This window comes from Oryctolagus cuniculus, chromosome 9 (genome assembly GCF_051225735.1).
Source record: "Oryctolagus cuniculus isolate XC-2025 breed Fujian yellow rabbit chromosome 9, ASM5122573v1, whole genome shotgun sequence".
In the NCBI taxonomy this organism is placed as follows: Eukaryota; Metazoa; Chordata; class Mammalia; order Lagomorpha; family Leporidae; genus Oryctolagus; species Oryctolagus cuniculus.
The window spans coordinates 31,409,671-31,431,954 of NC_142875.1; the positions used below are offsets into that span (position 1 = coordinate 31,409,671).

At 40.7% G+C, this 22,284-nt stretch overlaps 1 pseudogene; it reads left to right on the forward strand.

Moving 5' to 3' along the window:
• The window catches only part of LOC100345586 (large ribosomal subunit protein uL10 pseudogene), a 197,302-nt pseudogene extending 182,164 nt beyond the window's left edge, over positions 1 to 15,138 (forward strand).
• Positions 15,139 to 22,284: the final 7,146 nt, after the last annotated feature.

Here is a 22,284-nt window from a genome sequence, read left to right on the forward strand (position 1 = left end):
ACTATTTTTTTTTTTAAAGATTTATTTGTTTACTTGAAAGTCAGAGTTACACAATGAGAGAAGGAGAGGCAGAGGCAGAGGGAGAGAGAGAGAGAGAAAGAGAGAAAGGTCTTCCATACACTGGCTCACTCCCCAGTTGGCCTCAAGGGCCGGAGCAGCACCAATCCAAAGGGAGGAGCCAGGAGCTTCTTCCAGGTCTCCCACCATGGGAGCAGGCACCCAAGGACTTGGGCCATCTTCTACTGCTTTCCCAGGCTGTAGCAGAGAACTGGATCAGAAGTGGCCCAAACTGGGACTCAAACCGGCGACCATATAGGATGTCAAAGCTATAGACTGGGGCTTTAACCAGCTGCGCCACAGTGCCAGCCCTACACGACTATTGATCCACCTTTCTATCAGAAAAAAAAAAAAAAGCAGTTATACCAAAAGTCTCATCTTATTTTGCTGTTTGTTAAGCACCATCTCAAATGTCCTTAAATGATAAATAAATAGATGACTATAATTTCAGAAAAAAATCACATTAAAATGTTTGTGCCAGTGTGTCAAATTGAAATGGAATTTTAAATAAACAAAATGACAGGTTTTTTTCTTAATTCCTTTTTTATAGGTATATTTTCCATTAAATCCTTTCATTGAAGATTAAAATAGGCTTTTTCCTGAATTTGTGGGGAAAATAAACCCTATAATCTGTGAGACAATGCCAAATTGAAATGAGATAGTACGTAAGAGCAAAATTAGCTTCTTTAAAAATTTTTATTTATTTTCCATATTAAATCTTTATAAACCTAAAGAATTAAATGCTATCATCCTCAAAATTCCAACTCTGCTTCCTGATGTTTGCTCCTATCGGCCAATCCTTCCTAGCTCTCAGCAGAGGCCGGATGTCTGTGGCAGTTGTTTAGAAACCCAGTTAACGGCTAATGGACTGGTAGCACACATTGACAGAGTGAGACTCAGAGCCTGGAAATGATCCCAGCCCTGAAAGCCCTCAGTGCTGCCTGATAATTAGTTCATTACATACAGGATTCGAAAATTAGGACCAAAATACAGTATCTGTTCACCTTCTTAAGAATCTTCAGAAATTACAAATGATAATATTATACTTCAAGACAATCCAAATAGTTGATAAATGACACCTATTTCTGCATTAATCCAACTATACAAATACTCAGCAACATTCAGTGTGAACCTCTTCCTTAGTATGACCTGCTCCTTGCTGGAGTTTGATTTTATCTAAAATTGATTTAAAAAAAAAACAGTTCAGGGAACCATTAGAAAATTATGGCCTTTATTTTTACAGTGGAAGAAAGTTTCCATTTTAATTATACCAACAATCACAAAGATCAGATTAAAAATATCATTCATTGACAAATGTACTTTTAAAACTAAGAACAACAAAAGGAACACCAATAAATAAATCTTCAAAAAAATAAATATATATTCAGTATATATTTTTTGAGATGGACATAAGAATTTATATTGTATGAATGAAAAGGCATATTAATTTCTAAACTTAAAGTAATTTTCTATGACTTAATAACAATATGACTGCTAAGCATATTTCATGAAAAATAATCTATGAGTTGCATATTTCTTTTTTTTTTTTTTTTTTTTTGACAGGCAGAGTGGACAGTGAGAGAGAGAGACAGAGAGAAAGGTCTTCCTTTGCCGTTGGTTCACCCTCCAATGGCCGCCGCGGCCGGCGCAACGCGCTGATCCGATGGCAGGAGCCAGATGCTTCTCCTGGTCTCCCATGGGGTGCATGGCCCAAGCACTTGGGCCATCCTCCACTGCACTCCCTGGCCACAGCAGAGAACTGGACTGGAAGAGGGGCAACCGGGACAGAATCCGGCACCCTGACCGGGACTAGAACTCGGTGTGCCGGCGCCGCAAGGTGGAGGATTAGCCTAGTGAGCCACAGCGGTGGCCCGCATATTTCTTTTTGAAATATATCTCAAGGCTGGTGCCATGGCTCACTTGGTTAATCCTCCACCTGTGGCGCTGGCATCCCATATGGGCTCCCAATCTAGTCCCGGTTGCTTCTCTTCCAGTCCAGCTCTCTGCTGTGGCCCGGGAGGGCAGTGGAGGATGGCCCAAGTGCTTGGGCCCCTGAACCCGCATAGGAGACCAGGAAGAAGCACTTGGCTCCTGACTTGGGATCGGTGCAGTGCCAGCCATGGTGGCCACTTGGGAAGTGAACCAACGGAAGGAAGACCTTTCTCTCTGTCTCTCTCTTTCACTGTCTATAACTCTACCTCTCAAATAAAAATAAATAAATAAAAATATATCATACTGAGCTAATAGTAAGGCTTTTTTTAAAGGTTCATTTTATTTTATTTGAAATAGAAAGTTACAGAGAGAGAGAGAGAGAGAGAGAGAGAGATCGAGGTTTTCCAACCACTGGTTTACTCCCCAAGTGGATGCATTGACCAGGGCTGGGCCAGGCTGAAGCCAAGAATCAGGATCTTCTTACTAGTTTCCCACATGGGTTCAAGGGCACAAGCAGTTGGGCCATCTGCTGCTTTCTCAGGCGCATTAGCAGGGAGCTAGATCAGAAGTGGTGTAGCCGTGACACAAACCAGCACCCACATGCCGGCTTCACCCACTATGCCACAATGCCAGCCCCTAATTATGTTTTTTGAAAGGAAAATGTTTATTAGTTTTCTTAATGTAGATGATAGAATGAAGATGCAAGTAGAAACTTTTCTTTAATGAAATTCCTTTCCTTAAATTATGTTGGCAAGAATGTTAACTATAATCCATAATTCTTTGAAACCATATGAAAATGATGTGAAATTCTTTGAAATCACATGAAAATGATGTGAAATATATCTTCATATAACAAAAGTCATTCTTCCCATTTTCCAGAAGACCAACTTAAGTCACTGAAAGCAAATGATTTAACCAACTCAGTAAGTAAAGGAAATTGAATCTTTGTTCTGTCATGTTCAAGTAAGATGTTCTACAAATTTTATATAAGACCCAATCCTAGACCATGTGAAAATCAACTGAGATCAAATAAAGTTGGAATACAATGCTTGAATATAACTAAAAATAATCCATATTAATATAATGGAAAATGACTCAGAAGAGAAAAAGTGCTTTGATATTTTGATGTTCTCATTAAAGTTTTATATACAACTGAGGAAAAAACTCAATATACTTAAATATATACTAATAGATTCAATAGATGTTCTGAAACTGAAAGGGTAGGAGAAAAACATGAGAAAGGCAGAATTTGAATGCAATTTGAAAAGGTATAAAATGTATGTAATTGGAATACCAGAGGGAGAAGAAAAAAAAAATAGTAGAACAAATATTGATGGGGCTGGTGCTGTGGTGCAGCAGGTTAACGCCCTGGCCTGAAGCACCAGCATCCCATGTGGGTGCCGGTTCTATTCCCAGCTGCTCCTCTTCCAATCCGGCTCTCCTCTGTGGCCTAGGAAAGCAGCAAAGGATGTCCTAAGTCCTTGGGCCCCTGCTCCCACATGGAAGCCCGGAAGGGGCTCCTGGCTCCTGGCTTCAGATCTGCCATCCTGGGAGTGAACCAGCAGATGGAATTACTCTCTGTCTGTCTTTACCTCTCTCTGTAACTCTGCCTTTCAAATAAATAAAATAAATCTTAAAAAATAATGCCCAAGAATTTTCCAAATTTGTGATAGACACCAATGCACAGATCTAGGAATCTGCTAGATGTCAAACGGGATAAATAATAACGGGATAAATAAGCTCAAAAAGAGAGTCATGCCATAATATAACTGCAAAAAATTCAAGACAAAGACAAAAGTCTTGAAAGAAGCAAAGGACAAAGGAAATATAAGTCTAAGGAAATATAGGAAAATCCTTGACTAAATAAGTTGAATAAAAATTACATAAAACTATGTGCAGAAAACCTGCAACCAAGAAGAAAATACCAGCACCATTGCTGTGGTATAGCAGGTAAAGCTGCTGCCTATGATGGCAGCATCACATATCAGTGCCAGTTTATATCCTGGGTGCTCCACTTCTGATCCTGCTACCTGATAAAGACCTAGGAAAAGAAGAGGGAGATGGCCCAGGTGCTTGGACCACTGCCACCCATGTAGGAGACCTGGAAGAGTCTCCTGTCTTCAGCTTGGCCCAGCCCTGGTCATTGCATCACCTGGGGAGTGATCCACTGGATGGAAGACTTCACTCTTTCTGTCTATCCCTCTGTGTGTGTGTTGACTTTCAAATAAAAAAAAAAATAAATCTTACAAAAAAAAAGAAAATGGAGAGAAAATTTTAAATGTTGCGATAAAATACTATCGGACTAGAATTCCATATCCAGTGAAATTACCCATCAAGGTGAAGGAAAAATAAGGAGCTTCTTAGACCAAAACAAAGACTCCATTGCTGGCATACCTGGTTCTTGACTTCTTTCAGCCTAGAAATATGGGAACTGTCCAAGACAAAAAGCGAAAGTAAGTTTCCTGAGCAAGCATGAAATAAAAAGAAAAGTTTTCTTACTCATGGGAGATCAGGGGTGCAGAGAGGGATCCCAGAGCTGGGTCTCTGAAGGGGAAGTGGGATTTAATTATCATAAATGGATTTTTAACTTCTTCTTTGGGTTCATTACTTTGGGGTGATGTTATGAGCATGAGACATGGGGTTTGATCCGAGGCACTGAGTACAGGTACAAAAGGGTTTGGGGCTACAGAAGCTTAGGTGTCCACAAATGCTTCATGAGCATGGAAGGCAATGTATGTGGCTCTGTTAGGGCCCACATGCAAACAAGCTATCTCCTTGAAATAATAAAAAGGAGAATGTTCATCATCTTTGGGGTCCCCTAGGCCTACATGCCCTTCTCTAAGACCACCAACCAACCGTTGTTCGGGATTTTGGAGTGACAATTACTCTATTTCTTGCTGAGTTTGGGCAACAAGGAAGGTGGTAGGTTGGCGGCCCCAGAGTTGGAGGGGTTATCCAGCAGGCCTTGATGGAACTCCTCAGGGAAATTCACAGAAGGTCACATTGGTAAACCATCTGTAGCTTGAAAGTGTTGATATCCATGGCTTTCCATGGACTTTTTGAACTTATTTTAAATTCATACACATGTGTATATGCACAGGTTAGTATATATATATATATGTACATATTTCTATTCTCTGTTAATTAAAAGAATATAGAAAAATATTATCCCAGAAGCCATAAGCACGTCTAGAACCCAGATCATGAGGTTTTTTTTTTAACTTTTATTTAATGAATATAAATTTCCAAAGTACGACTTATGGATTACAATGGCTTCCGCCCATACCGTCCCTCCCACCCACAACCCTCCCCTTTCCCACTCCCTCTCCCCTTCCATTCACATCAAGATTCATTTTCGATTATCTTAATATACAGAAGATCAGCTTAGTATACATTAAGTAAGGATTTCAACAGTTTGCTCCCACACAGAAACATAAAGTGAAAAATAATAGATGATTTTTTTAAATGATGATGAAATTAGATCAGACCTATTGTCATGTTTAATCTCAGTGAAAGTCAAGTTGGGAATTGATAATTTCTTCTTCTTTTTTTTTTTTTAAAGAAGATCAGTTTAGTATACATTAAGTAAAGCTTTCAACAGTTTGCACCCCCATAGAAACACAAAGTGAAATATATTGTTTGAGTACTCGTTATAGCATTAAATCTCAGTGCACAGCACATTAAGGACAGAGATCCTACATGAGGAGTAAGTGCACAGTGACTCCTGTTGTTGACTTTACCAATTGACACTCCTGTCTATGGCATCAGTAATCTCCCTATGCTCCAGTCATGAGTTTCCAAGGCTATGGAAGCCCTCTGAGTTCTCCGACTCTTATCTTATTTAGACAAGGTCATAGTCAAAGTGGAGGTTCTCTCCTCCCTTCAGAGAAAGGTACCTCCTTCTTTGAAGACCTGTTCTTTCCACTGGGATCTCACTCACAGAGATCTTTCATTTAGGTGTTTTTTTTTTGTTTTTTTTTTTTTTTTTTTTTTTTTTTTTTTTGCCAGAGTGTCTTGGCTTTCCATGCCTGAAATACTCTCATGGGCTTTTCAGCCAGATCGGGATGCCTTTAGGGCTGATTCTGAGGCCAGAGTGCTGTTTAGGACATCCGCCATTCTATGAGTCTGCTGAGTATCTCGCTTCCCATGTTGGATCACTCTCCCCTTTATTTATTCTATTAGTTAGTATTATCAGGTACTAGACTTGTTTATGTGCTCCCTTTGACTCTTAGTCCTTTCATTATGATCAATTGTGAACTGAAATTGATCACTTGGACTAGTGAGATGCCATTGGTACATGCCACCTTGATGGGATTAAATTGGAGTCCCCTGGTATGTTTCTAACTCTACCATTTGGGCAAGTCAGCTTGCACATGTCCCAAATTGTACATCTCTTCCCTCTCTTATTCCCACTCTTATGTTTAATAGGGATCACATTTCAGTTAAATTTCAACACTTAAGAATAACTGTGTATTAATTACAGAATTAAACCGTCATATTAAGTAGAACAGACAAAAAAAAACTACTAAGAGGGATAATGTATTAAGTTGTTCATTAACAGTCAGGGCTATGCTGATCAAGTGAGTTCTAATATCATTTTCCAGTAAGAGACTCCTGGGTTACTTAGAGAAATAACTGATTCTGGAACTGGGACAGGAAAGATACAAGATGAACTTGGCACATCTTCTAATCTCTAGGATAGAAGGGATGTGTTTAATATAAAATAAAGTAGTTAAATTAAGTAATTAAATAAATAAAGAGTAAAACAACAATGTAAGATACTCCGATAACCTCTCCATTGATGAATGCATATGAAAGGGATATAGGAGCAAACTGAAAGAGTTCTCAATTTCCAAAGCTCTATTTTAGCCAATAAAATAAAGTAGTATTAGGATATAAACCAGTGCATAAAAGAAATATCCTAAATATGCTGACATAAATATTATTTAATAAGTAAATAAATGATAGCCAGCAGACAGATCTTACAGAAGAAATGTAGTGAATTTTTTAGGTACTCTATCCTTACGGAGTAAATCCCTACTCTTTAAGGATGGGCTATGTGTTATAATTTCCTTCTAAACTTTCCAATTTGCAAATGAAGAGGAAGAATAGCATCACTGTGGAGAACCTTGACCAGCACTACCTCAGCCAAGTGATCAAGATCACTGCTAACACGTGTTAAGTTGGTGATACTATGTGTGTTTCACATGTTGTCATGACAAAAGCACACCTCTGTGACCTTCCTCCACAAAACCTAGACACCACTTTAATAATCAAACAACAGACAAATTCCAGTGGAGAGACATTCTATAAAATATCTGACAAGACTTACTCAGGAAAGTCTGAGCTACTTCAAGAGGCTGGAGAAACTAAGGAGACATCAAACTGCAATTTGCTATCTTAGATGGGATCCTCGAGCATAAATAGACATTAGATAATAACTCAGGAAGCATGAATAAACTATGCGTGTTATTAATAATAAATAATAATGAATCGATTGTGGTTCACTAATTATGGGAAATTTTCCACATTAATATTTAATGTTTGTGAGAGAGAACCAGAATGTGGGCTATGTGGGAACTCTATATACAACCTTCTCAATTTTTCTGTAAATCTAAAACTATTCTGAAAAATAAAGCTTAAATAATAAAATATACTCATAAATTACCTGTTGTAAATTACAAACCTTTAAATGTGTCTCTTCCTCTCAGAAAACTGAAACCAAATAAGATTTTATAGTATGTATCATTCTTTTGATTGTTGAAGAGAAACTAGGATATCTGATGGCATATCTGGGTTAAACAACAAATATTTAAAATATAAAAAGGAGAATCTCTGTCATACTGCAAAACTTAGAAACCATGTGAACACCAAACTTGTTTTTATATGATTTTACACAGCTGTCTCCAAGCCAAACTGTTCTGGGCAAATGTCAGAACTTTTCAAACTGTTTATATACTGAACAAGCAAAGCCGCCCAAGTCCATTCACAATTGATTCCTCAGTTCCCTTCAGTACTGAAGAACAGCTCTTTCACAAATGCAGTTCATCTTCCGTAGCCTGCAAAGAAAAAAAAAAAAAAGATGACATCAGCTGCATAGGTGAGTGTCTAAACAGTAGGAATTCAAAATGTCTGGTAAATTCATCTTGAACAGTTAAGCATTAAGTGAAGAGTACACAGAATGAAAAAAATTAGTGAAGATGCATGCAAAAAATGATTTTTTTCTTTGTTACTGTTTAATCTCCATTTTAATGAGTGGAGATTAGAACTCATTATTTTTTTTTTTAACTTTTATTTAATGAATATACGTTTCCAAAGTACGAATAATGGATTACTATGGCTTCCCCCCCATACCGTCCCTCCCACCCACAACCCTCCCCTTTCCCACTCCCTCTCCCCTTCCATTCACATCAAGATTCATTTTCGATTATCTTAATATACAGAAGATCAGCTTAGTATACATTAAGTAAGGCTTTCAACAGTTTGCTCCCACACAGAAACATAAAGTGAAAAATAATAGATGATTTTTTTTAATGATGATGAAATCAGATCAGACCTATTGTCATGTTTAATCCCAGTGAGAGTCAAGTTGGGAGTTGATAGTTTCTTTTTTTTTTTTTTTTTTTTTTTTTTTTTTTTTTTTTTTTTTTTACAGAGGATCAGTTTAGTATGCATTAAGTAAAGATTTCAACAGTTTGCACCCCCATAGAAACACAAAGTGAAATATATTATTTGAGTACTCATTATAGCATTAAATCTCAATGCACAGCACATTAAGGACAGAGATCCTACATGGGGAGTAAGTGCACAGTGACTCCTGTTGTTGAGAACTCATTATTTATTCAAGAGTCAACAGACATATCAAGAGGATAATCAGATTTCCATATAAGTCTATTTTCAAACTTGGATTAAGGCATGTCTTGTGAAACTCTGATTAGATGCCTTTTGAGAGCCTCTATCTGATTTCAATAGACCAGAATTTAAAAGCAGAATCCTACGTCTGATTGCATTCTTTTCAGCCAGTGTTTATTTCAACTGTAGGATGCCATATATAGACTAGTGGTTATGAAAATGAAGAAAGGCAGAGAGGTTTTTCCCATCACTTAGGAAAAGAACAAGCAAACTCCTCATCATTAATTTCAACTTTCCTGTGAAACTATGTAAATACATTCATCAGTGGAGGGGGAAAATCCTATAGCCATATCTTGATCAATCACAGAATGGTTTTCTACTTTACCTAACCCCATTCATTTTCTGCATCCTTCTGACAATCTAAATTTGTGCCAAGAAGGCTGTTGATTTTGCAGTTATTTTAATTTTAATTTTATAACTTATTTTTTATTCACTTATTGTAAGGCAGAGAGAAAGAGAGAGAGAGAGAGAGAGACTAATGGGAGCAGGCATTCAGTCTAATAGTTAAGATGCCCAAACCCCACATCAGAGTTGTGATGGGTTTGATTCCCAGTTCCAGATCCACTGGGTTCCTAAAATCCAAGTGTGAGACCCAGATCATGTTCCCACCTTCTGGCTTCAACCCTGGTCTAATCCCTACAGTTGTGGCATTTGGAGAGTAAACCTGTTTGCGGGAGCTCTCTCTCACTGTGTCTCTCTCAATCTCTCTCCCTCCCCCCCCCATCTCTATTTCTATCTTTCTTTCACTCTTTGTCTCCTAAAGAAAATGCACACAAGTGTAAAATGTACATATGAATAAATTGGATATATTGAAACATGATGTAATACATATTATACATGGTATTACACATCATAAACATTGTACAATTATATGTGATATGTTGATATATGTTTACATCTAAATCTGAACAGTTTCTACATTTACTATATTTTTAGTAAATTTTTATTCTATTAATATGTGCTGGGCCAGTGCTGTGGCATAAGTTAAGCTTCCACCTGTTGTGCCAGTATCCCATATGGGTATCAGTTCATGTCCTGGCTGCTCCTCTTCAGATCCAGCTCACTGCTAATGGCCTGGGAAAGCAGTGGAAGACGGCCCAAGTGCCTGGGACCCTGCAGCCATGTGGGAGACCCACAAGAAGCTTCTGGCTCCTGGCTTCAGATTGGCTCAGCTCCAGCTGTTGCGGCCAACTCAGGGGTGAACCAATGGATGGAAGATCTTTCTCTCTATCTCTCCCTCTCTTTTTAACTCTGCCTTTCAAATAAATAAATAAACCTTAAAAAGTGTGCTTCATTTCATTTATTGAAATTAGTATCTGTACTAACAGGATAAATCATATTATTATGTTGAATAACATAGAATATTAAACAATTAAAATGACTAAAGCTAATAAAGATACTTGCAAAATACTTGAAAATTAAAGCAAATAAAATAATTTCAAATTAACATAAGCATGTATTTCCACAAGAGGGGTTAGGAAACTAACATTCCATTAATAATTCTGCCCAGGTTGAATAAACCTCACTATCATGTAGCTTTGGATAGATTTTATAATGATTAGTTCCATTTCTCTCATGTAAATTAAAGGTTCAAATTCTTTAAAAAAATTAATTTAAATACCAAAAAATCCCAGTAAGGTATCTCATCAATGGGCAGAAAAGCCAGTATAATGGTTAAATATATCTGAATTCTAGCCAAATACTAGCAATTAAAGAGTATGTCAATTTTTACGTAAACCTGGAACTACCAAGGTCTAGTTTCAAAATATGAATGCTTACTATATAGATAAAATTAAAATTAACAGAAAATTCCTAATTTTCCAATTTATCTCATTTTGTTAGATTAATTTTTTCTTATATGTTGATTTCTAGACATCCATAGTTATTAAATACTTAAGCAAAATGCTAATTAACACACAGTAGTTGTGACTGTAATTAAGTCCCTATCAGTTCTGAGAACACTTTTTTTTTTTTTAATGTATTGAGTTTGCAGGGGTCAGGGGAAAGAATTTAGTGAGCTGAAGGATCCTTTCTTTCCAGTTTTAAACTTTTTAAGTATGATTAAGGAAACAGATTTTATGATACCTCATTAAATTTCAAATTAGACTTTCATCATATAATTCTAAGAAACACAAAATGTAAATATTTGCTTTATTTTAAGGAATACTAGGAAATGTGAAACTTGAGTAGTAGTTTGAAAATACATAAAACAATGAAAGCAAGTTGTCTTTAATAACTTGATACAAAATCATTTCTGTAGAAACAACACATTGCAATATTGGTGATTATAGCTGCTTTAGATGAACAGCATGAAGCATATCCTGTGCAATATTTCTTGATTTGGTCACAGAATTGTGGTATAATATTCAGCTCGCCCATATGTCTTGAGCTATTCATTTCCTGTTACTTTACTGGACCAGAAGCCAAAGACTTTCAGTTTTCTTGCCTTTATCATACATCTGCCTGGTTATTGCTATTTAAGCTGACCTGGATCTTGATGACCACAAGGTGACTTACTATAGTTGTTTTCCCAAAAGACATAAGCAGCAACACATGTTTTTTAAATGCAACCAATGTTGTTTTGAGACTTTTCAAATAACTTGGGAGCAATCAAATTTAGACTGCACACATATAGCCATAAGTTAATATAAACTTCTTTTGAGAGAAAGGACATAGTTATACACAATGTATAAATTATTTGAATTAAACTTTTATTAAAGTTGTATTTCTTCACTGCATTTGGACTTCAGTATGACTTCTCTCACTCTACATACTTTCCAGAGCATGTCACTTAAATGTTTATATTAGCAATGCTACATATCAAAGCATTCGTTAGAGAACTTTCCATAGACTACATGCTTAATACCTGAATGACTTTCTTCCTTATCTGGTTTTGCTAGACAGAGCAAGTACAATACTATAATGGTTAAAGTCCCTTTTTATATTTATAGGAGAATTAATTTATACCTCACCCACTGTACAGCTAAGTTTTATTACAGGTTTACTATCCTACATCCAAAATATTTGTACAAGGAATCTTCCAGATTTTGGATATTCTCAGATTTTATAATATTTGCAAATACATGAGACAATTTGGGAGACAGAACCCAAACCTAAACATGAAAATCATGAATATACCATATTATACAACAATTTTAAAATTTTTGTGCAGGGAAAAACATGTGTGTACATTGGATCAGCAGAAGGCAAAGGAACTTCTGTCTCCAACCTCAGGCAGACAATCTGTGACTGTTCAGCATCACCATCATCTCTGACTCTAATTTAGAGTCTACCTCCAAGCAATCATTTCTCATACTTACACACAAATACATGCCTAAAGGTATAAACTATGACTTGCCATTAAAGCTTGGAATATATATGGTGTTCAGAGACACTAACCTGCACAGGTGCATTGCCAGAAAAATTGGGTCAGCTGCTAAAAGCCACAACAAACAATGGCAAAGTTTTAGTCTCTGCCTAGGATGCTGCATTTTGATTAAAAGGTTCTTATAGCTTCCTTTCACTATTTTAGAGAAGAAGCAGTCAAAGTGGTTGAAGGACTTGGAAGTAAATTTTCTAGGAATGGATAACCATTCTGCTAGATGGTTTTTAAAAATGTTTCCTCCAGGGGCTGGTGCTGTGGTGTAGTGGGTAAAGCTGCCACCTACAGTGAGCCCTGGCTGCTCCACTTCAGATCCAGCTCCCTGCTAGTGTGCCTGCAAAGATGACCCAACTCCTAGGGCCTCTGTACCCACATGGGAGACCCAGATGAAGCTCATGGCTCCTGATTTTGGCCTGGCCAAGCTCTGGCCATTGCAGCCATTTGGGGAGTGAACCAGCTGATGGAAGGTATTTCTCTCTCCATTTCTGCTTCTCTCTCTGTAACAGTGCCTTTCAACCAAATAAATAATTCTTAAAAAATAGCTTCCTCCAAAGTTGTTCACGTTATTAACCTTTTTTGTCTTAAAAGGCTCTCTTTGATTTTATAAACTGATACAAATTCTTGTTCTGTTAAACCCACATACATTTTCACCATGTTGTCTACAGGTCCTTTTCTGCAACGACAACATCATCTTCATCAATACTATTATCACAATCAACTTGATTCCAAACCAATTTGGCAATATCAACATCAGCCAATGAATTAACAGCTGCTGACTTATTATTAGCATTAAAAATATGTAGGATAGGCCAGCGCTGCGGCTCAATAGGCTAATCCTCCACCTGCGGTGCCGGCACACCAGGTTCTAGTCCCGGTTGGGTCACCGGATTCTGTCCCGGTCAGCTCTCTGCTGTGGCTCGGGTGTGCAGTGGAGGATGACCCAAGTACTTGGGCCCTGCACCCCATGGGAGACCAGGAGAAGCACCTGGCTCTTGCCTTTGGATCAGCACTGTGCGCCAGCCGCAGCGGGCCGGCCGCGGCGGCCATTGGAGGGTGAACCAACGGTAAAGGAAGACCTTTCTCTCTGTCTCTCTCTCTCTCTCACTGTCCACTCTACCTGTCAAAAATAAATAAATATAGGTTGGATAACCACCTGCAGTTCCCACATTCCATAAGGGCGCCAGTTCAAGTCCTGGCTGCTCCACTTCCAATCTAGCTCTGTTATGACCTGGGGAAGCAGTGGAGGATGGTCCAAGTGCTTGGGCCCCTGCACCTGTGTGGGAGAACTGGAAGAAGCTCCTGGATCCTGGCTTCAGATCGGCCCAGCTCCAGCCATTGTGGCCATCTGAGAAGCAAACCAGTGGATGGAAGATTTCTCTCTCTCTCTGCCTTTGCCTCTGTCTCTCTGTAACTCTGCCTTTGAAATAAATAAATAAATAAATCTTAAAGCAAAATAAATAGGCTGGCGCCATGGCTCAATAGGCTAATCCTCCACCATGTGGCGCCAGCACACCGGGTTCTAGTCCCGGTCGGAGCTCCGAATTCTGTTCCCATTGCCCCTCTTCCAGTCCAGCTCTCTGCTGTGGTCCAGGAGTGCAGTGGAGGATGGTCCAAGTGCTTGGGCCCTGTACCCACATGGGAGACCAGGAGAAGCATCTGGCTCCTGCCTTCGGATCAGCGCGGTGCGCCAGCCGCAGCGCGCCGGCCACGGTGGCAATTGGAGGGTGAACCAACGGTAAAGGAAGACCTTTCTCTCTGTCTCTCTCTCTCTCACTGTCCACTCTACCTGTCAAAAATAAATAAATAAATAAATAAGTTTTATTAATTTAAGTTTTCTAAAAGAAATTAAGCTTCCTCCTGAATCCTTTCCTTCAGTTAATTTAATTTAAGGGAGAGTATTTTAACATGGAAAATCTACAACAAAAAGTAATGAGTCCCTTGCTCCTTTAGTGCTTCTGGCTTCTCTTGCCAGGAGTCTCATGAGAGTGACATTGTCTTTAAACCCCACATGGCAATCTCTGATGCACCACCGTGATGCCCAGAGAGACAGGGCTACCTGGTAGTCCAATTACTTTCTTAAGATCATCCAGTTTCTGAATGATTATCCAAAATGCTTCATTGCAGCAGCGGACAATGTGGAGTCTAATCACATGTAGCAGATCCACATGTCCTTTCCAGGGAAGGCTGTGGTGTGATGGGCAAGAACACCATGATGCGCAAAGCTGTCTGAGGGCACCTGGAGAACAACCTGGCCCTGGAGAAGCTCCTGCCTCATATCCAGGGAAATGTGGGTTTTGTGTTCACCAAGCAGGACTTCACTGAGTTCAGGGATATGCTACTGGCCAATAAAGTGCCATTGTCCCCCATGAGGTCACTGTGCCAGCCCAGAATGATCATCTAGAGTCTGAGAAGACCTTCTTTTTCCAGGAGTTGGGGATCACCACTAAAACCTCCAGGGGCACCATTGAAATCCTGAGCGATGTGCAGCTGATAAAGACTGGAGACAAAGTGGGAGCCAGTGAAGCCACACTGCTGCACACGCTGAACATCTCTCTCTTCTCCTTTGGGCTGATCATCCAGCAGGTGTTCGTCAATGGCATCTACAGCCCCAAAGTGCTAGACATCACTGAGAAAACCCTGGCCTCACGCTTCCTGGAGGGTGTCCGCAATGTTGCCAGTGTTTGCCTGCAGATTAGTCATCCAACTGCTGCATCAATACCCCATTCTATCATCAATGGGTGCAAACAGGTCCTGGCTTTGTCTGTGGAGACTGAGTACACCATCCCACTTGCTGAAAAGGTCAAGGCCTTCCTGCTGCCCCTGTGGCTGCTGCCACAGTGCTGCTCCAGCCCTAGCTGTTTGAGGCCAAGGAAAAGTCGGAGGAGTCAAAGATATGGATGGGATTTGGCTTCTTTGATAATCACCTTTGAGAAACAAAGGAAATGAAGGCTTATTTCTCTTAAAAAAATCTATTCTGATGTTATACTATGTGGTAAAGTACTTTACTATCACTTGCTCATCATCCTCAACTGCATTTACAGTAACACGATTTTTTTTCAATGGAAATATGTTTATCGATCAGCTATTTCAACCCTCTTCCTTTTGCCATGCAGGCAGTGGGAGAGCTGTGACAGATCCAACTTTCCTGATCAGAGACAGTGCAGGTTGAAGATGCCAGTACGGATCCTCTTCCCTGAGCACTCAGTGAAGCATGAATTCGGCATTTCATGGAATTTCCTGTCCTGCCTGTTAACTTTGGGATCTCAGATTTATATGATATTCTCTGAAATAATAATGAAACTGTAGACAATAAAAGATTCTCCTCCCTTTGCTTAACATCAAACTTCCCTTAGCCACCTACCATACCAACATCTCAGAATAGTTGTTAGTCTGCCAGTTACATAGTAATCTGATATCTCATAATAGTTTGCTAAATATTTGCTGAGCTACTTTTAAGAGAGTCACTGATAATACTGGAGAGAACCACCTATAGTCCAGTTGGCCACTGGGTCTGGGCAGATTGATTCAAACTAGCAGGAGAGTTACTTTATAAATCATTACAATGCAAAATGTCACCCCTATTGATATTTTGGTATACATCTCTGAACATGTGACACACGTAGAAGTATGATCCACTAAGCACATGTCCAAAGGACTTTTCACATCTTTTTTCCCCTGATGCATCATGTCCCATTACCTAGTTTCACAGTTATGCCATATTTACTTTAACTCCATAAATCCCCAACCTCTTCTTGAACAGGGAGACTAATGTGGCTTTTCCCTCATTTTTTGTGGTATCATAAATAAAACTTCTCTGCTTTGCTTTATTTAAATTATTATTGTTTTGATTTATTTATTTCAGAGGCAGGGAGAGACAGAAACACAGAGTCCTGTCCACTGAGTTAAATGTCCAAAGGTTCACAATACCTCACATTTGGTGCCGAAACTGGAAAGTAGGAACTCAGTACATGTTCCCTTCATAGGTGGCCAGAATCCAACATTTGGATCATCACCACCACTTCAGACTTGGCATTAGCAGGAAACTGGAAACAGAAGCTAGAGCCAGGAATGAAACCCATGTATTCAGATGTGGGACAAAGGCAAGCCAAGCAGCATCTAACCTCTCAGACATAGGAGGGGGGAATGTGAGTTTGCAGGTGAGAATGATCTATTGTTTGTCAGCAATAACAAAAGTAGAGGAATGCAAGAATATACAATGATGTTGCTAATGACAATGTTTGCTACACTTTAAGAACATTTTATTTGTCATGAAATTTAGAGATTTCAAATGCATTTGGCTTTCCCTAACATTTTGATAACAGCTCAGACAAAAATCAATGAATGAAATAGTCATTTTTTAACAAATGAGAAAACTATTTTCAGATAATATATCTAGTAAGTTGTTTGAGCCCTAAATCACAGATGTTTATTTCCTAGTCACCCCATATCATCTCAAATAAATTATAGTTAGTATTAACAGTGTTCTGTGCCCTTCAATTGTTTTAGAGAAGTTACGAACTGCTCAGTATGCCTATTTAATTTACTTAATCTGGTATTCACTCAACTTTGCTGCCCAATAAAATGTTCCACAGGTCTTAAGAATTTTTACCCACACATCAGACCTGATTCTCAACCCATCAGATTGGTAGGAGAGGTCTCTGTTGCCTCAAGTGCACTGGGACAATGCTTGTGATTGGTTTATCCCCCCTTTAAGGGCCTGGGGTGTTCAGTTGGGCTGCTTCATCCCCTTGTAGGGCCTGTGGTGTTTGGTGGGTTTCCCTTGCTTGGGGGAAACACTCATCCACCACAGCTTAGAACTGGGACACTGGTCTAAGTGTGGGGATGGGAATCCTCCCTCTCTCCTCTTAGACGACTCTTAGGCTCTCAGCTGGGGTGATTCTTTCCCAGGGAATAGTCTGTGAAAGGACCCTCTTCCTTCAGATCACATTTTGCTTAATCCATGGTTTCCAAATTTCAACTTCCCTCTGTCCTGCCTCTTAAAAGACTTGGGCAGGCTGAGCCTGATGGGGAAGTAACAGGGAGGTGATTAATCCATCTCCAGACTAAAATTTGGCCTTGATATAAATTGGAGAATGATTCTAATTTGGCATTTTCATCTCAAAATACTCTAAGATTTTGATAACTTTACACAGAAAAATGACAGTTGGTCAGAGGTCCCCTATATCCCAGCCCTTGTCCTCCGCTGAGGTCAACTTTCCTCATTCCAATCACTTGAGCAGGAGGAAGACTTGGAGCCTCCTCTGGAACCCTCGACTTCTCTTCTTCCACTCTTGCTCTTTCCTCAGGGGTGCTGCTGCTTCAGGAATATACCCTTATCCTTGCATTGTCCCCCGTCTGGTCTGGCTCTTCCCCATGCACCCTTACTGACAGCCAAAGCCCTCTCCTCTTCCTGATCCCCCCCACCTCTGTCCCACCACTCTCTCCTCCTGGGTGCAGAGAGATAGTGTAAAGGCTAACAGAATGTTTATTGCTCTAGGAAGCACCACACCTGGGACATTTCAAACTCCTGAGACAATGCACTATAAACTTCACCCAGGAGCACTTCTCACATCTTCCTGCAGACTTTATTAGGGTTCCTGTGGTGCTCTGCACCTCCCCTTACAAGCAGCTCCAGAAGGGACTCTGCCTGTTGTTCAAATGCAATGAAACTTGACTTCAACATCCCACCCCCACCACTGCCCTCAGTCTGGGGAGCTCAGCCCCTACTCTCCACTTACCTCCCCATTCTATCTTCCCTAACATATAGTCTTCTTTAACCAGCCACCTCTTCTTTTTCTACCAACTCTAAAATCCTAAAACTAACATAATGGAGCCACTTCTCACATGAAGATGAAACCTTTGTTCGAGATAATGTAGGCAGGCAGATAGGAAAAAATTTATGAGATTTGTGAGCCCCCAGTGTGATCTCGTGCTCCTACCTGATCCCACCTGTACACCCACCTGCCAATGGGACTGTATAGCCACTCCCTGCTGTAAGTGGATAAAAGGTCTAGAACATGGTGGGTTCTATTCTTGTTGCCCTGAAGACACATGGCCTTCAGGCCACCCACTCTCTGCTTTCCTGCCTGCATGCTGACTTTACATAGCTCATGGCCTGCACTTTGCCTTTGCTTTGCTTCTGCTCTAAGCTGCCTGTGGCTGCTCATAACCATACATTTGCTCCACGTGGCTCACTCCTGGTCTACTCTCTGCCTGGTATGGACCCAACTTAACTTCCAGATCTCTTTCTTCCTTAAATTAAAACCCTCACTTTCCCATGCATTCCTTTCATTGAATAAAAAGCTTAAAACTTGACATGTTGTTGTCTGGTCTACTTGAGCCAGTATTCAGAATTCTTCTCTGAATAAATGGCAAGAATCCACGGGGTTATTAATATTGAAAATCATTAATAAGCAAGACAATATCACAGCCATCTCCAGTAATATATTTGGCAAGGCTAGTAAAGAAAAACTACAGAACAGTGCTAAGACTTGAGCAAGTTCACTCCAAAGAATGCTCCATGCCTAGCTTCCTTCTATCTTTTCCCCTGCCTTGTGTAGTGGCAGCCAAAATCTCTTTGCTAATAACTGAGACCATTTTGTTGTTCTCTCCTGCAATGTGTTACACATGTGTACATATTGCATGTCTACATGGGAATATTTATTAGCAGTTCTCTTTTAATCGGGCTACACTTGTGTTAGATATTCAAGAAATATTTCCAACTACATGTACTCTGAAAATTTATAGAAGGCATTGGACGTTTTAGTAAATGGTTCTGTAAGTTATTTGACAGCTAAAACTGTTTATTAAGTTTCACTTGATATTAAGCTATCAACAGTAAGCAATCTGGGAAGTCTGACTTGTCTTCTCATTTCTCCTCTATTCTCTTCATGATACAAAACTGATTATTCTGTAATGCTCTCCATCAGGATGTAATATGATCTTTAGACCTCATATAAGACAGTTTGGATAAGCTGGCCTTAATGTTTGATCTTACCAGAAGGACATAACTTTCATCATGGGCATCATCTTATCTAACAGGAAGAACATTGTCATAACACGCCTGTGACCACAGATTTCTAGCTCAGGCCACCAAAGATTAGGGACAGGATTGATCACTCCTTGTCTGACATTCTTTTTTTATTTATTTATTATTTTTTTTTATTTTTTTGACAGGCAGAGTGGACAGTGAGAGAGAGAGACAGAGAGAAAGGTCTTCCTTTTGCCCTTGGTTCACCCTCCAATGGCCGCCGCGGCTGGCGCGCTGCGGCTGGCGCACCATGCTGATCCGATGCCAGGAGCCAGGTGCTTCTCCTGGTCTCCCATGGGGTGCAGGGCCCAAGCACTTGGGCCATCCTCCACTGCACTCCCGGGCCACAGCAGAGAGCTGGCCTGGAAGAGGGGCAACCGGGACAGAATCCGGTGCCCGACCGGGACTAGAACCCAGTGTGCCAGCGCCGCAAGGTGGAGGATTAGCCTAATGAGCCGCGGCGCCGGCTTGTCTGACATTCTTAAAGTTTTCCTCTGTGTTGTACTTTAACAGAGACTAGGAGAAAGACTGGGACAGTAAGAGCAATGTACGGGTAGGTGGCAAAGCAATTAATGGCTGCTTTACACTGTGAAATGCCATCAAGGAGACCCAACAAGGCCAGTCCACTCCCAAAGGACACCTATTTTTGATATGAGGAGTCAAGGTGAAGTAGACAGGCTTACAAGCTAAAATTGATTAGATTTGTGAGCTGGAAGACCACGCCTTCACCACGCCCCTGTGTGACCTTACACGCTACCTGATACCCCCACCACACCCCTATGTGACATCAGGCTCTACCTGACCATACCTGAGTGCCCACCTGCCCACAAGCCACTCTCCTGTGGAAAATATATAAAAAGGCAGGGAGTGTCGCAAAAAGCTCTGCCTCTGCTTTGCAGCCCGTGGGTGATAAGCGGTGGATAGCAGCTCAAGGTGCTTGCTGCACGTGGCTTTGGCCTGCTCTCTGTGTGGTATGGACGCTACCCTAGTTTCCAATCTTTCCCCTTTCCCCTACCTGAACTAAAGCCTCACTTTCCTAGATACTTTTCGCACTAAATAAAAGCCTAAAATGTACCATGCTGCCTCGTTTGTCTGTGCCAGTATTTAGAATTCTTCTCTAAATATTAGGCAAGAACCCTCTCAGGCTTATTAATATTGGAGATTTAGTAATAAGCATGTGGTGAAATCATATGGCACCCCAAATTCCGGTAGCACATATGGCACCCCAGATAGCACTTCTGGGAAACTCTAAAGGGCCACATTTTGGTGTGAATTTTAGGGGGTCATGTCGGAGTTCAAGGGCAATGGGCAAGTGGTAGATTTGGGATCTGCAAGGAGAGAAGGCCCACATTTCCAGGAATGGAGAGTCCCTACCCGCACTTCTGGGAACAAAAAGTCCTTGTCAAGGTCCCTACGGGTGCCTGAAGGTCAACCAATGAGGATCAGACCTGACTCAACCTTTAACCCCCAAGCCCTGTATCTATAAAAGGAGTTCTTCCAACCTCTGACGTGCAACTTCCCCGGCCCCCATTCTGTTGGGACCGGTGAACCTCACCTGAGAGCGGAATTCCAAGAAAGGCTTGTGAATTAATTGATTCATCTGCCTGGGAAGATTTGTTACTCACCAGACACCTTGCAGCACGCAGCTATTAGCTCTGTCAGCTCTGCCAAGAACCAAGCCACTGGAAACATAACTGCCCTAGGGGCTGAAGGACCCCTGGGTCAGAATCCAGACCCTGTTGGCTCCATGCTAAAAAACCCTTCACTCTGTCCAGCTTCCAAAGTAACCACCACCATCAGTGGGACAACCTAGGCTGAGCTGTGATTTGCTTTTAGAGATTCCATCTATTCAATACTAACCTCCTATTCAGGCCAGCACTCCTCCCTGGCCAGTTAGGCAATGGAAGTCAACAGGGTATCTTCCCTAAGGAAGTTAATACTTCCCTGATGATGTCTCTTCCAGTACCCTATGTGAGGAGATAGGTCTGGACCTCACATATACCTGGCCGGGCCTTAATGTCCACCTAATTATTAAAAAGCCACTCTTGTCCACTATGTTTGTCTCCGAAGGGGAAAACTCCCTCCTGATTTGGACGGCATCTTGTTTAGATTCTCTAATGACTCTATCTTTTGTTTTGGACCCTGTGTATTTAATCTGCTTATTAGATTCGTTTGCTCCAGGCAATAAAATTCTAGATGGTCATGCGTATGAAACTTCAAATGGAGACAGTTTCTATGAGCTAGTGCTGCAGCCCCTTCAAGAGGCCAACTGCGAGAACCCTGTCTTGACCACGGGTTCCTATTCTGCCTCTACTCAGCTTGAAGAACTCAGCTTCAGTCCTCACCCAAACCTCTGAGAGCAGCCAGATTTTTCATAAGCAGAGGGAGGAAATGAGGAGGCCCAGGACTAGAAACAGGACAGACCAACTCCATCCCATGGCTCCTTGCCAGCAGGTACACACTAAACAAGCTAGAAGAGTTCTTTCTCTTTGGAAACGAGGCATATGGACAGGACTTTTGCTTTCCTATTTTCCCGTTTGTCCTCATTTTTCTATCTATTCCACCATGGGCAGTGTTCCTAATTTCTCCTTTTATCCCCGTAATTACAGTGTTCCTATTCCTACCATGTATAATTACCGTATGTCAAAAGTCCTTACAAGAGCATATGACTGCTGGAGCTCAAGCCATCTTGCAAGAGCAACACAAAACTGCTCTTCATCTTCAGTCAATCCGATTCTGAGTACATATCATAGATCAGACACCACCTACTTCTGTGCCCCATAACAGCAGGAAGCAGCCAGAAAGAAATTGGTCCCATCTCCTTGTCTATACTCAGAATCAGTATGGATGGAGAAAGGACATAAGCTTCAGCCATTTTAGGTTCCTGTTATGCCTGCCTTCTTTCAAGAGACCAGATGAGTCTCATGCCGTGTATTGTTCCCCATCCCTTCCCCTGCATTCTTCCCCAGGC